This window comes from Odocoileus virginianus, chromosome 14 (assembly GCF_023699985.2).
Source record: "Odocoileus virginianus isolate 20LAN1187 ecotype Illinois chromosome 14, Ovbor_1.2, whole genome shotgun sequence".
In the NCBI taxonomy this organism is placed as follows: domain Eukaryota; kingdom Metazoa; phylum Chordata; class Mammalia; order Artiodactyla; family Cervidae; genus Odocoileus; species Odocoileus virginianus.
Window position 1 is genome coordinate 16462067 of NC_069687.1, and position 17163 is coordinate 16479229.

Sequence of the window (17163 nt, forward strand, 5' to 3'; positions counted from 1 at the left end):
GGGTACCATTACTGACTTGATGGACATGAGTTTGAGCAAGCTCTGGGAGTTGGTAATGGACAGGGAAGCCTGGTGTGCTGCAGTCCATGGGGTTGCAAAGAGTCAGACATGAATGACTGACTGAATGAACTGAAATAGTACAGGAGAAATTTATTATTAGAGATAATACCTGAGTTTGCTCCTGGTAAATAGATTGAATTTGAATATATGCCAGTACAAAATGATATTCCTGGATGTTCAGTGGAAAAAGAATCTACTTGCAATGCAAGAGACAGGGGTTCAATCCCTGCATCAGGAAGGTCCTCTGGAGAAGGAAATGGCAACCCACTCCAGTATTTTTACCTGAGAAATCACATGTACAGAGAAAATTTGCAGACTAAAGTTCATGGGGTAAAAGAAAGTCAGACTGGAGTTGGTGACTAAACCACCATCACTAGTGTCAAATTAGACATTCTAAGTTGGTAAAGGTTGATGGCAATGAAAACAGTTTGTTCAGCACGCCTTATATTTTATCATTTCTTCCTGTATTCATTTTGCATCACATTAGACATAAACAGCTAAAATAGATACAGAATTAGTGTACCTAAGATTTGTCAAAAATTGTATAATCTCCCATTGTGTAGGTTTTTTTTTTTTTTAAACTATTTATTTTGTACTGGAGTATAGATGATTAGGGCTTTTCTGGTGACTCAGAAGGTAAAGAATCCACTTGCAATGCGGGCAGCCTAGGAAGATCCCCTGGAGGAGGGCATGGCAGCACACTCCAGTATTCTTGCCTGGAGAATCCCCATGGACAGAGGAGCCTGGCAGGCTACAGTCCATGGAGTCACAGAGTTTGAAATGACTGAGTGACTAAGCGCACATAGCTGATTAATGATCTTGTGACAGTTTCAGGTGATCTAGAAGACCTCCTAGAACAATCACCTAAAAAAAGATGCTCTATTAATCATTGAGGATTGGAATGCAAAAGTAGAACATCAAGATATACCTGGAGTAGCAAGCAAGTTTGGTCTTTGAGTACAAAATGAAACAGGGCAAAGGCTAACTGAATTCTGCCAAGAGAATGCAAATACCCTTTTTCAGTAACACGAGAGACAACTTTACATGTGTTCATCACCAAATGGCCAATACCAAAATCAAATTGATTTCATTCTTTGTAGCTGAAGATGGAGAAGCTATATACAATCAGCATAAATAAGACCTGGAGTCGACTGTGGCTCCGATCATCAGCTTCTTATAGCAAAACTCAGGCTTAAATGAAAGAAAACTGGGGAAAACACTAGACCAGCCAGGTATGACTTAAATCAAATCCTGTATGAATTCGCAGTAGAGGTAACAAATAGATTCAAGGGACTAGAGCTAGTTAAGAGTGTGCCTGAAGAGCTATGGACAGAGGTCTGCAACATTGTACAGGAGGTGACGAACAAAACCATCCCAAGGGAAAAGAAAAGCAAGAAGGCAAAGTGGTTATCTGAGGAAGCTTTACAAATAGCAGAAGAATGAAGAGAATTGAAAATCAGGGGAGAGAAAGAACGGTACCTCCAATTAAATGTTGAGTTTCAAAGAATAGCTAGGAGAGACATGAAGGCCTTCAATTAACAGTGCTTAATAATAGAATAAACCAACAAAAGAGGAAACACTAGAGATCTCTTGAGGAAAATCGGAAATATTAAGAGAGCATTACACCCAAAACTGGCACAATAAAGCATAAAAATGGTAAAGACCTGGCAGATGCTGAAGAGATCAAGAAAAGATGGAAAGAATACACAGAAGAACTGTATAAAAAAGATCTTAATGAACCAGATTGCTACGATGGTGTGGTTAGTCACCTAGAGCCAGACATTCTGGAGTGCGAAGGCAAGTGTGTCTTAAGAAGCACCGCTACTAATTCCAGCAGAAATATTCAAATCCCTAAAGGAGGGTGCCATCAAGGTTTTGCATTCATTATGTCAGCAAATCTGGAAGACCCAGCAGGGACCATAGTACTAAAAAAGTTCAATACTTTCCCCAGTTCCCAAGAAGGGTAGTACCAAAGAACTTGTTAACCATCAGACAGTTGCACATCTCCCATGTTAATAAGGCCATGCTTAAAATCTTGCATCCTAGGCTTCAGCATTGTGCAAACAAAGAGCATCCAGATGTCCAAGCTGGTTTAGAAAAGGAAGAGGAACTAGAGATCATATTGCCAACATTCGCTGGATTATAGGGAAAGCAAGGGAATTTCAGAGAAAACATGTATCTCTGTTTTATCAACTATGCTGAAGCCTTTGACTGTGTGGATGATGACAAACTGTGGAAAGCTCTTAGAGAGATGGGAAACCAGACCATCATACTTGTCTCCTGAGAAACCTGCATGCGGGTCAAGAAGCGACAGTTAGAACCCTGTATGGGACAGCTGATTGGTTCAGAATCGGGAAAGGAGCATGACAGGGTTATCTGCTGTCACCCTGTTTGTTTAGCCTATACGCTGAGCACATCATGAGAAATGTCCCACTGAATGAGCTACAAGTTGGAATCAAGGTAGGTGTGAGAAACAACCACCTCAGATTTGAAGATGACTGCCCTTTACTGGCAGAAAGCAAAGAGAAACTAAAGAGCTTCTTGATGAGGGTGAAGGAGGAGAGTGAGAGTGGACTTAAGACTAAAAAAGAAAAAAAAAAAAAGCTAAGATCATAGCAATGGCATCTGGCCCCATTACTGCATGGCAAACAGAAGGGAAAATGTTGGAAGTAGTGACAGATTTCCTCTTCTTGGGCTCAAAAATACAGTGACTGGTGACTGCGGCCAGGAAATTAGAAGACAATTACTGATTGGCAGGAAAGCAATGACAAACGTAGACAGTATATTGAAAAGCAGAGATATTAGTCTGCTGACAAAGGTCTGTGTACAAAGCTATGGTACTCGCAGTAGTCAAGTATGGCTGTGAGAACTGGACTGTAAAGAAGGCAAAATGCCAAAGAATTGATGACTCCTATAAGTCCCTTGGACAGCAAGGAGACCATACCAGTCAATCTTGAGGGATATCAACCCTGAATGTTCACTGGAAGAACTGATGCTGAAGCTGAAGCTCTAGTATTTTGGTCACCTGATGTGAACAGACAACTCATTGGAAAAGTCCCTGATGCTGGGAAAGATCAAGGGCAGAAGGAGAAGAGGATGAGATGGCTGGACAGCATCACTGATGCAATGAACATGAACTTGAGCAAACTCTGAGAGACGGTGAGGGACATGCAGGCCTGTGTGCTGCAGTCCATGGAGTTGCAAAGAGTCAGAAACGACTGAGTGAGCAACATAGCCAATTAATGGCGCTGTGACAGTTTCAGATGAACAGCAAAGGGACTCAGCCATACTATTTTCATAGTTTTAAAACACTTTTTAAATGGTGTTCTATGTTCATATGTGCTTACCAATAATCATAGTTACTGAGAACAAACTGAAGCTCTCATAACAAATAACCTGGAAAAATAATTATTTCATAATCTATCAGCTTATCCCACAAGGTCAATTATTGTTTCTCTAGTCTATTCCAGTACTCTTGCCTGGAGAATCCCAGGGATGGCGGAGCCTGGTGGGCTGCCGTCTGTGGGGTCACACAGAGTCGGACACAACTGAAGCAACTTAGCAGCAGCAGCAGTCTATTTGATAATGAAGACTAATATGTGCTTTGTTTTTATGTTGTCCTTTCTTTTTTTATTCTTACCTATGAAAAATTACATGAAGGCAAAGATTTTATGTCATGTAACATTTGTCTGGGCCTATTTCACATTTGAAAAATAAGTGTTGTCAATTTTAGATAGCAATTTGATAGTGATATTTTAAGGGTTAATGCCAGTGAAGAACATAACCAAATGTAATTCATTCCCAGAGTAATATAGAAATATCATTGTCACTGTTAAAAACATGTCCTTGTAAATTCCATTGGAAAAAAATGTTGATGATCAAAACCTTAGGGGAAACTAGATTGTCTCCATTATAAGCAGTTCTGTGGAAACAAATTTGAAATGTACGCACTTTGTTCTACTGGGGCTTTGAATAACTCAACTGAATATTTCAGAAGAAGCCACTAGTGGGTTAAGAAAAGAAACTAATGCATGGTAGAAGCCAGACTAATCAAGGGAAACAGTGCTACAGCATATGTTGTTTTCTCTAGAAAAATCCAAATGGGACATTCAGATGACTGAGTCTGAAATTAATTTGATAGGCATTAATGTTGTGGGTGTTTCACACATGCAAGTTCAGAACATTTCCCTTGATGGTAAAACAAAATGTGGGTATCAAGAGGGACATAAATTGAAACTCACAGCCTCTTACAATCAATCGAGTTTCACATCAAATTTGTTTTCATTGTTCTTAGAAAATTTATGCCATGTTTCCCTACCAAAATGTTGGTTAAAATAATGCTAAATATATACAGACTAAGTGGACACTAATATAATATTTCTCAACCATATATTTAATTTCAAGAAGAGTCATACTGGCATACCTACAATAATTTGCTTTCCAGTCTCCAAATTTTCACACTGCTTTATAAAAGTAAAACATGGATCAATACTAAAAATTATTCCATAAATTTAAGAGGTTAAGAATTGAGTCTGAATAAAATAACCACGAGAGAAAATGAATCATGCATCTTAAATGTTATCCAATGTTCTATGTAATAATCAGTTAAGGGGAAAAAAAGGCACTGTTTATGAAAAATACTGTGAGTAACATCTTGAGCACTACAGTTAAAGCTCTGATTTAAAAACAATAATTCATGTCCATCATCAGAAGGCTTTATTGAGTAGACAAGTAAATATCTGTAAAAAAATATAATATGAGCAACTCTGCTAGAGATTTAGACACTTTTCCAGTCCTCTAAAGTCTTGTAAAATAAAATTTATGTGGCATTCCAATGGTTGACCTAATAGTGTCAACTATATTTCAGCAAAGTCCATCATAGTGGGGCCAGAAATCATTTAGTTTTGCAACCTATAATGTGTTGTGCACTTTGAATTAAGCAATAGAATTCATCTTAAAATTTCCTATAATTGATTGTATTGAAATTTTTAAAACATGAATGTTACCCCCCAAAATCCAGCCATAAATCACTTGCCTAAATTATAATTTAACTAAGTGACATTGAAGGCAAATAGATGGGGAAACAGTAGAAATAATGACAGACTTTATTACTTTGGGGTCAAAAATCACTACAGATGGTGACTGCAGCCATGAAATTAAAAGATGGTTGCTCCTTGAAAGAAAAGCTATGACCAACCTAGACAGCATATTAAAAAGCAGAGACTGCTTTGCCAACTAAGGTCTGTCTAGTCAAAGCTATGGCTTTTCCAGTAATCATATATGGATGTGAGAGTTGGACTATAAACAAAGCTGAGCACCAAAAAATTGATGCTTTTGATTGTGATGTTGGAGAAGACTCTTGAGAGCCCCTTGGATTGCAAGGAGATCCAACCAGTCCATCCTAAAGGAAATCAGTCCTGAATATTCATTGGAAGGACTGATGCTGAAGCTGAGGCTCCAATACTCTGGCCACCTGATGTGAAGAACTGACTCATCTGAAAAGACCCTACCTAATGCTGGGAAAGATTGAAGGCAGGAGGAGAAGGGGATGACAAAGGATGAGATGGCTATGGCATCTCCAACTCATTGGACCTGAGTTTGAATAAACTCCAGAAGTTGGTGATGGACAGGGAGGCCTGGCATGCTGCAGTCCATGTGGTCACAGAGTCAGACACAACTGAGTGACTGAACTAACTATAATTTGACTAAGTGACATTAAGGGTCTTTTACACTTGAAGATTTTGATAGCATAGTGTACATATTTTATAGCAATACACAGTTCCAACTTGATTTTAGTTTTCTTTTAATTTAGTATTTTTTTTAGCACAGAATACTTTTTTGATGTACTTATCCATATTTCCATGATGTTTTGTACTCACAAGATTATTTTCTACTTCTAAAGTTTCTTTTTCCCCTTAACACTTGAAGATACATATGAACAACCAAATATGGATCCAACAAAAATATTGCAAATATTATATTATTAGGCAAAAAAAAAATTGCTTGTCCAAAATAGAAGACCAAGATAACCTAATGACTGTCACAAATGTATTTTTCACATCTGAAGCTAAACTAATAGAGTCTGAGGTTTTAAGAATGATCAGTATGGTGGTGAGACCACATCGTATGAAAATACAAAAAAGTTAAGAACAAGTTAGTTATCTAGTGGAGCCAAGATCAGTGCTCACCAGGTGTCAGCCAGTCACCTTTGGATTTAGGTCATCAGTTTTAGTTTAGTTTTAATATCTTATGATGTTGTTTATTTTAGCTTATTTCAAATTTCTGCAAATCTTATTCTCTTGTTTCTCTTTATTTGGATTAGAATGTGCATTACATTTTAACCTCTACTTGTTAAAAAATTATGCAGTCGGTTAGCAATACCTTATTTAGCCTATAAATTTTAATAGGCTTATTTAGCATATGAGATGAAGACGGATCATAATCTCTGATATCCCTAGATTATATCACCCAATTTAGAATACTTAATCTTAGATTTTTTTTTCTTCTGTAATATATATGCTATTGTTGTGATTCATTTTAGCTGTATTCTGTTCTTTTATATTGTGTTGTTTCAAATGGTCAGTGTTTGCTTAGAATTAACCACATACTGCCATCTTCATTTTTCATCCTGTGTCTTGTAGAATTTCATGCCTGAAGAGTACTTTGAAATATTCTTAATTAGGCTTTATTTTTTGAAATCTCTGTCTATTTTTCTTCATTTTTGTCTACATATGCAATGTATGGAAACACCACTGAGATAAATACAATTCATAACATAAAACTAAAATGCAACTCTTATTAGAGACAAGATATCAAACATGGATAAGGTATGAAGAAAGAAATATAGATCAATGAAATAAGACAGAGTCTAGAAACAGGTGAACAATGTATATTAACTTGTTTCCAACAAAGTACACATGCATCATTGTAATTAAGGGTGAAAATAAGGTAATTTTGGCTTATTTGATTATCCCTGCCATTTGAGGTGGATTATATACCTACATGTGAAAGGTAAAACAGTAAATCTTCTCGTTAGAATTGGAGGGAAATATATTTACAGTTTCGAGGTAAATTCATAAATCTCTTTAACCTGATAGTATTCATTTACAATTGCTGTTGTAAAATTTATCATAAAGTTTAAAACAACCAAATATATTGTGTCACAATTCTGGAGGTCAGAAGTCCTAAAATCAAGGTATAGGGTGGACTGTGTTCTTTCAAAATATCCTAGGGATGAATATGTTTACTTGTATATTCTTGATTCTTGTGGCTACTTGTATTACCTGTCTGATGGGCACTCTCTCCATCTCCAAAGTCACTAGAATAGAATTCTTCAACTTGTCTCTCTTTTTCTGACCACTTGAATCCCTCTTATAAGGCTACTGATTATTTTCTTGTGCCCACCACATTATATACAATGATTTCTCCATCTGAAGACACAATTTAATCACATCTGCATTTTTCTTTCTTTCTTCCTTCTTCTTCTTCTTCCTTTTTTTTTTTTTTTTGCATCATAAGGTAACATTCACAGATTTGAGGAATTAGAATGTGGACATTTTTGTTGATGACTTCTTGTCCTTAAATATCTATATTCATCTACATATAAAATACATTCACTCCATAACAATATTCCCAGAAGTTTCAACTCATTGGAGCATAGACTCAAGACTCATAATCCAAAATTTCATTTAATATTCATCAGCTTAATAAGCTTAAGTATCATCTAAGCTTATTGGTGATGGGAATCAGACTCTGGTGATTGTCCCTGGGACAAAACTCCACTCCATCCGTGGGCTACAAAACTAAGAAAAAAGTCATATGTTCCCAAAATACAATGTTGGGCCACAAATAGTAAACATGGAATAGACAATGCCGTTTCTAAAGTGAAAACAATGAAAAATAAAAGCAGTCACTTGTCAAACGATTTGAAATCAGTCTACGCTAACAGAGTTAGGTTTCAAGGCTTCACAATAATCTATGCTTCATGGATCCATGCTGTAACTCAAGATTTCACTCTTGGAATCTCCTTCCTTTTTCATGAAGATAGCATGCATTTATTTCAAAGAAATTTTATTCACCTGTTTCCTTTCTGTAGAATTTTGTGAATCTTAGAGCCTTCATTTGTTTTCCTTCTTTACTTGTAGTTCATGCCGGCAGTGTTTCTATTAGTGCAACATTTGCAATAACCCTGTAGGTTCCCTGTGTATTTCAGGGGAATTCATTGCATTAGATAAAGGCTCCTTCACAGATCTTTTCAGAATGATATCCTATCTCCATTCTTGGTTTCTTGTTGATGTGGCTGAGGGAATCCATGAATCAGATGTTTAGTTTGTTCATAGAGTCTTTCTGTAAGTAAATAACCTTTTGACCTTTTTAAGATACTAGCCAGAGATATTCAGTCACATCCCCAGCTTTCTGACTGTAATTGCCCTGATTTTATCATCCTTTATAGTGGCTTTCCTGGTGGCTCAGGTGGTAAATAATCCACCTGCAATGAGGGAGACCTGGGTTTGATCCCTGGATTGGGAAGATACCTGGAAAAGGGAATGGCTACCCACTCCAGTATTCTGGCCTGGAGAATTTAATGGACTGTATAGTCCATAAGGTCGCGAAGAGTCGGACAGGACTGAGCAACTTTCACTAATCACTGCAGTTTGCATAAACTGAGAATTTTCATTATCGTGAAGTCATGGCTGCTTTTTACTTAACATTTCTTCCTTCCTTTTCTATGTATGCAGCATTTTACTATAAGCAGCAACAAGAAATTACTACACACCCTTTACAATTTACTCGGAAATCTCCTCAGCTGGATATCCAAGTTCATCACTTATAAGTTCTGCCTTTTATATAACTACAGGATGTAATTCAGCTAAGTAAGATTTATCCTACTGTATAATAAAGAATTCTTTTCATCCAGTTTCTAGTAACATACGCCTCATTTCCTTCCAAGTCCTCACCAAAACTTCCTCTAATGTTCCCATTTCTACCAAAAGCTTATCTATGCTGATGTAAGTATTCCAATATAGATTTTTTGCTAATCACTTCTTGAATTCTCACTAGCAGAGCTCTTAATATTCTTTTTTTTTTTTTGCTAAGAATCTGTTCAAGTGAAACTAGGCTTTTTCTATCATGCGCCTCAAAATTCCTCATGCTCTACACATTACACAATCCTAGACCAAATTCCAAATATTTAGATATTTATTACATCAACCTTGTACTTCCAGGCACCAAAAGATTTTCTATTACCGCTTAGCAAATTGCGACAAATAAAGTAGCTTAAAAAAACACAGTTTTGTTATCTTGCTATTCAAAGGGTCAGAAGTCTTTTAACCAAAATGTCAGCAGAGCTGTATTTCTTATGGAGGCATCAGGGAGAACTGAAACTCAGCATTTTCCAATTTTTCCAGGCTTCCTACAACTTTGACTCCTGGCTCCTTTCTACATTTTTAAGGCCAGCAACATAACATCATTACAGCTCTCACTTCTGTGGTCACACCTCCTTTTTCTGACTCTTACATTATGTCCTAATCTTTGTGATTTCATTCGACCCATCCAGACATCCCAAGATAATCTGCATGTCTCAAGACCTTTAAATTAACCTTTAAAATAATCACATCTGCCAAGTCTCTGCAAGTAAACTATATATGTTACAAGGATTAGGGTGTGAATTTTTTTGTGTACGAGGAAGGCATTGTTCTTCCCACCATACAGCTTAAGTATTAAAATAATTATGAGTAAGAAAGAATGGATATATTCAAATTTATTGCAAGTAAGAATAATGTTATCTAAAGGCATCATAAAATGAATGAAAAAGAAAGAAAACAGAAAAATGTATGTTTAATGAATACACTTGAGAGAGGCTTCATATCCAGAGTACACAAAAAGCTCTCACAGATTGATAAGAAAATACACAGATCCTTCAAAACAAAACATTTTCAAATCAAAAAATAAATAAATAAGAGCCACTCAACATCATTAGACATCAGGGAAATGCAATTTCCACGTTGAGATATTCTTGTATATGCACCAATCTGGCTAAAATAATATTGGCTTGATCGCCAATATAAAATCTGGGGCTTTCATATGTTGTCACTTTCTTCATTATGGATATTTTTCAGTAAATTTTCTTTTTTAAACATATTGTATTAAAATATCTTTTTATCTCCATTGCAGAGTTATTTGGAGCCCCAATGCTTCATTTCCAAATCTCTAGTCCCATTCCTGATTTAAAGTACAAAACCAGACAAAACCAATCAATAGTAATAGAGATCAGAATGCTGGTTATCTTTTGGAAATGTAGTATTGATCAGGAAAAAGCCTTTGGGTGCTGGAATTATCTATACCAGTACTGTGGGTGTTAGGTTTTGGGTGTATAACCATGAAAGAATTTGTCAAACTGTTCAATCTGCATACTAAACTGTATAAAATTTATGAGTCAAAATAAGTTGAAAAAGCAATTGGCAAGAAATCCCCATCTGAGAAACTGATTATTAAAAAAAAAATAGATTGTCAACTTCTATCTTATTTTCAATTATTTATTCCATAACTCCAAAGAAGTTAATCAAAATTTTCATGTCTCCTATAAGAGAATACAATTATATTTTAGTTTACTGTTATACTGAGAAGGTAGAAATGTAATCATATTTCTGTGGGAGGTAGTTTCTATTAGACTCCAAAATGTATATGAACTCTGATGTGTTTTTCATGTTCCATACTTCTAACAAGACCATGAAACTCAAAATTTCTTATGGTGAAAATTGACTTTAGTATTCTTCTTGCTTTGTAATGTTATTGATCTCCTTTAGTTCCTGGCATCTGAGAAATTCTTACTTTCCTCACATTTTATTCCTGCATTTAAAAATAACTAAAAACTTGCACATCTATCTTTTATGGACTGAATTATATCCCCTCAACACTCTAAGTTGGGGAAATTCTAATCCCCAGAACCTCAGAATGTGATTGCATTTGGAGAGAGCTTTTTAAGAGTTAAGTAAGGATGAATGAGTTCATATGGGTGGGTTCATAACCAATATTGCTGATATTCCTTTAAGAAAATTAAGAGAGAGCAGGATTCTGTTCATATAGAGAAAAGAGCCCCTGAGGGCAGAGAGGAGACGAATAACCAAGAGAAACCATCCCTGCCAGCACCTTGACCCTGGACTTCCAGCAGAACAGTGAGAAATAAATTTCTGTTGCTTAAGGGACCTAGTGTATGTATTTTGTTATGTCAACTCTAGAAAATTAATACCACATTGTTTTTCATTCTTTTGAAAGAAACATGTTTTGACTAATCAAGTGCTGGATTTATATGAAATTATGAAGTCTCCACTTTTGATAATAGATATTCACTCAGCCCTATGCTATGATTGTGTTGAGTAAGGAAGCTATGGACACTCTCCAAGAAGATGAGGAAAGGAAAATATCATTCACTGACCACAGGTTGGAAATGTTGGAAATGTGTGAAGCTGTGTGTAAATGCAGTGTAAGACATTGCTCACTCTGTTATATGATTAATCATTAATGTTTCCCACAATAAACAGCAAGATAATGATGGCAAGTTGCATTGATCAGGTATTTTATTTCCCCTTAGGCATATGAGTATATTTATAGCAGACTCATTTTACTATGCTTAAATAAAAAGGAATAAATTTAACTCTATGTTCTTTTAAAGACTTGACTAGGCTGTTTCTTATTTTAATCCCTAACATGCTATAACAACTAACAGAGAATATTTTTTTTCTATCAGTGAAACTAAAAAGATAAAACTCTTTCTCTGATTCCATTTTCCTCAGGGTGATCCAGATGCAAGATCATCTGAAGTAAATAAATTTTAAAAATCATAAACATATTTCAAGAAAAAAAAAAAAAATAGAAGTGGTGATTGCTTGTCCATCAAATGATAAACAAAGATTGAGAGTTAAGAAAATGAAATCAAAGTTAAGGGCTGGTCTCAGCTATATTTATATGTGTGAGAAACTGAACATTTCAGTTTTTAGTTTATTAAATGCCAGCAAACCATCATCTCTAACTTTATGTTATTTATTCTATTCTCAGAAGTAATCCGGAGAAGGCAATGGCACCCCACTCCGGTACTCTTGCCTGGAAAATCCCATGGACGGAGGAGCCTGGTAGGCTGCAGTCCATGGGGTCGCGAAGAGTCAGAAATGACTGAGCGACTTCACTTTCATTATTCACTTTGATGCTTTGGAGAAGGAAATGGCAACCCACTCCAGTGTTCTTGCCTGGAGAATCCCAGGGACGGGGTCGGTCGCACAGAGTCGGACACAACTGAAGTGACAGCAGTAGCAGAAGAAGTAATCATTTCTTTTCAAATGTCTTCAGTTTTTGATCTATGAGATTAACTGTAAAGGTTTGGTTTCATAGAAACATGTAAACCAGAGCCTAAGGTCACAATAATATTTTGGTTTGTTTGTAGAAAGTAATTCTGTGTTATACAAGGAAACTAAAATTTTATCCTGTACCTAAATTAGTGTCTAGCTATGTAAACACATATCATTCTACACTATTTCATAGCCCTTTTAGTTCATGCAAAATAATATAGAAAAGACTGTGCCCAATATTTACAAATATATCTATGAATTGGAAAGTATCTTGACAATATCTGAGGTAAAGTAGCTTTCAATTTGCAGAATAAAATGTTAAGATTATATAGATAGATAGGAACATTCATAGCATAAAGTTATAGCCAAAAATAGTGTGACTGGATTAAAAATATTCTAAACATCACTAATCAAAATTACTAAGCTACAGAAAACTGACAATAACAATTTCTGGAACAACACAAGCTCTCATTCATGTGGGTGGAAATGTAACATGGGACAACCACTTTGGAAGACAGTTTGCCATTTTCTTGAAAGGGTTTAAACTTGCTGTGTAACCCAGCAATCTCACTCCTAGGTATTTATCACATAAATCAAAATCTTATGCTTATGCCAAAACCACCCAGAGGTAACCAATATAACCTTCATCAAGAGAACACACAGCATTAAACCTGTGCTATGGAATACTATTTATCCATACATATAAATGAGCTTTTGATTCACACAACAACACTAAAAAATATTAAATGCATTTTACTAAGTGAAAGAACTCAGGGCCAAAAGACTGTATATTGTGTGACTCCATTAATATGACATTCTGGAAAAGGCACATTACAGGGGTTTAAAACAGATTAATGATGGGGAGAGGCTGGCTACAAAGAGGGTGGAAAAAAGGGAATTTTAAAGTGAGGGACTGAGGTGCAGTGCTGAGGTGGTGAATATATGATTGTGTACATTTGTCAAAACCCATAGAACTGGAAGTTCCCTAGTGGTACAGACTCTGCACTTTCACTGCCCTGGATTGGGGTTCAGATCCTCGTTGGGAGGCTAAACTCCCAAAAGCTTTGAAGCATGGCAGTAAAATCAATTTAAAAAGAAAAGAAAACATCCCATAGACACCACAAAAAAAGCTCTAAAGTGTGCAAACTCAAAAGTAAAAATGAAAAACCAAATAAACAAACAACAACTACATACACAAACACTCAACCCAGGACAGAACTTATATTACAAATGAATGACAAATAGCACTGAAGGGGATGAGAATAAAACCAGCAGATGACTTAAGAAACTTTGGAGAAACATTATTTTGGCTAGAAATTGTAAAGTTAAGTAAAGACAAAAGGAACTAAACATAAGCACTGCACTACAGTTAGTATTCCCCCCCGTCCCCACCCCCTTGGAGATTAGACATTAACAAGTTTAAAACTACTTTACATGAATATAAGTATTGAGCAAATACATGGATGGTGAATTGTAGAGAGGCAGAACTCTCTGTCAGAGGGGAAAATATCAAGTAGTCAAAAGGGAAAGGGTAGAATAATCCTATTTTACTGAATTAAAGTTAAAAACAAGGTATGAACTCATGGTTAGCTTATTAGTAGTATAATTAGATAGACACAGAAACAATTATAGATATGTATGTAGTATTAGTGTTCTGTTGCTGATACAGCAAATATCACAAAGTTACTATCATCTTGAAGCAACACAAAATTATAATCTTAAAGTCCAGGAGATTAGAAATTCTAAACAGTTCTCATCAGGCTAAAATCAACATGCCATCAAGGCTTTTGGGAAGAATACCCTTGCATTTTCCAACTTGCAGAAGGTTGATCATATTTCTTGAGATATGATTCCTTTTCCACTCTGAAGGTAGACCTGGTATTTTACAATCACTTTAGTTCCCTCCAAATTGATTCACCTTGAAATGACGAAGGGCTTCCCAGGTGGCATTAGTGGTAAAGAAGTCACCTGCAGATGTCTGAGACATAAGAGACACATGTTCCATCTCTAGGTCAGGAAGATCCTCTGGAGTTAGGAAATAGCAACCCACTCCACTTATTCTTGCCCAGAGAATTTCATGGACAGAGGAACCTGGCAGGCTACAGTCCAGAGGTTTGCTAAGAATCGGACAAGACTTAGCATGCACACAAGATTGAAACACAATGGACTATCAAAACAAACAAGATGATAAAGTCTACAAACTGGCAAAAATTTAAATAATAATGACCACTCATGATCAGGTTAGAATATAAAAGAATCAAATACCATTCACTTTCATTGCTATAAACACTTTCATTGGTACAAACATCCTTGAAGGGAACTTGCACGTTTAATAGCTCAGTAGTGTCCCACTCTTTAACAGAGCTCGCCAGGCTCCTCTGTCCATGGGGATTCCCCTGGGAACAGTACCAGAATGGGTTGTCATGCCTTCCTCCAGGGGATCTTCCCAACCCAGGGATTGAACCCAGGTCTCTCACATTGCAGGTGGGTTCTTTACCACCTGAGCTACCAAGGAAACCCGAAGGGAACTTAGCAGTACTAACAGTCTTTAAAAAGCAGACATTTAATTCAGCTATTGAAGATGGGAGTTAATACTAAGAAAACTATTTCATTGTCTACATATACATATGCTACTATATGTATATGTCTATATGTCTACATATATGTCTACTACTATATGTCTACATATACATATGCTACTGCATCTATTCATATGTCCCTGAACACAGGTTGTTTACATATTGTGGGTACTGCGAATAATGGAACAATAAACACGAGTGAGCAAATAGCTCTTTTACAGATAGTAAGTTTATTTCCTTTGGATATATACTCAAAAGTGGGATTGCTGAATCACATTGTGTAGCTCTTATTTGTAAATTATACTGCAACAAATCTGGAGTTTAAGAAAAGAAAGAAGAAAAGCTATTAGGAAGATTTTTAAAAAATCTCCATGTAAGAATTATATTGACACGTTGAGATTGCATATTACACAGCATTGTGAAAGTGGTTGTCCTCCACTTAGCCATTAGTAAAGTTACTGGCATGAATGAATGGTTTGATTCATCAATTTCTCTCCCATATAGGTATTTTGCTTTGCTGTTTTGGTCCCCAATTTTTTTCAAGTTCTGTTTTCTTTTTTTGTAAGATACAGTATTCTCAGTAAGGTCTATTATGGAGCAGCAGTAAATATACTGCATGCTGATGAAAACATGTTTAAATCTTTTGGTTAAAAATGTCTAAATATATGTGTCTTGGTTTCTCATGTCTATCATGCCCCTCTGAATTCTCCTAGCCTCCATCTATTATCAGTTCTAAAGCCATTTTAAGTATGTGTTATAGCAGCATCCCAGTCGCTGCTACTAAAGATCAGCTTGGAAAACAAAAGAATTTTATTCTCTCAAGTTCTGACAGGCTGATCCCAAACCTAAGCATTGCGAGGCTGCATACCTTCCTGGGACTCTCTGGGGGAATCCCCTTTTTTTAATCTTCCTGGTTCTATAGGCTGCTGACATTCTTGGGCTTCAGGACACATCATCCCAATAGCTGCCTCCAACTTCACAAAGCTTTCTCCTAGCGAGTGTTAGCCTCACAGAGTTTGCCTTTGTGACCTGGCAACCCACTCCGATATTATTGCTTGGGAAATCCCATGGACAGAGCAGCCTGGTGGGCTATAGTCCATGAGGTCACAAAGAGTTGGACACAACTGAGCGAGTAACACTTTAGCTAGTTACTGATAATATAGGGGAAATTCCTCCTTTCAAAAACTTTAGTTTAGGTACATCTTTTCCATACAAAATCATATTTACTCTTGTTCCATATTAGATAATATTCACCAATTCTGAGGATTAGAATGTTGACATATTTTCGGGGCTATGATTAGGCTAACCGTATATACATATGGGCTTCCCTGATAATTCAGTTGGTAAAGAATCTGCCTGCAAAGCAAGAGATCCCAGTTTGATTCCTAGGTTGGGAAGATATACTGGAGAAGGGATAGATTACCCACTCCAGTATTCTTGGGCTTCCATTGTGGCTCGGCTGGTAAAGAATCCTCCTGCAATGCCAGAGACCTGAGTTTGGTTCCTGGGTTGAGAAGATATCCCGGAGTAGGGAAATGCTACCCACTCCAGCATGCTGGCCTGGAGAATTCCATGAACGGTATAGTCCATGGGGTTGCAAAGAGTTGGACGTGACTGAGTGACTTTCGCTTTCAGTTTCATATCTGTAAATATATATAAGTAAATATAGTAAAAACTAATAACTAGAACTTGCATTTTGCAATGAATTCATAATTCTGTTTGGTTTTTTTTTTGACCTTGTGGCATGTGAGATTTTATTTCCCTGACCAGTGTTTGAACCTACACTCCCTGCATTGGAAGGGCAAGATCTTAACTGGACCTCCAGGGAAGTCCCATAGTCCTCATTTTTAATGCATTTTACTTTAATGTATTGAAAATCAAGTATAAAAATGAATTTATAGTAATGAAGTATACTTATTTGTTGAATTTTGATTCACTGAAGTTATGGCAGCATTAATATTTTATTACCAGTTTGGAGAGCAAATATTTTTGAATTTGTTATGAAATCCAATCATTTTGCTGTGCACTTTTTAAGGGATGGAAAATCGCCACTCTCATCCTTTGTTGGACTCCAGCAGGAAGTTCTGAGGTTCTGCCTCCAGCAGGAGTTCTCCACCGCTTCCTTATGGCTCTTGCCTGAGTGAACCGCCTTCATGGTCTCCACATCTGATACTCTTCTCAAT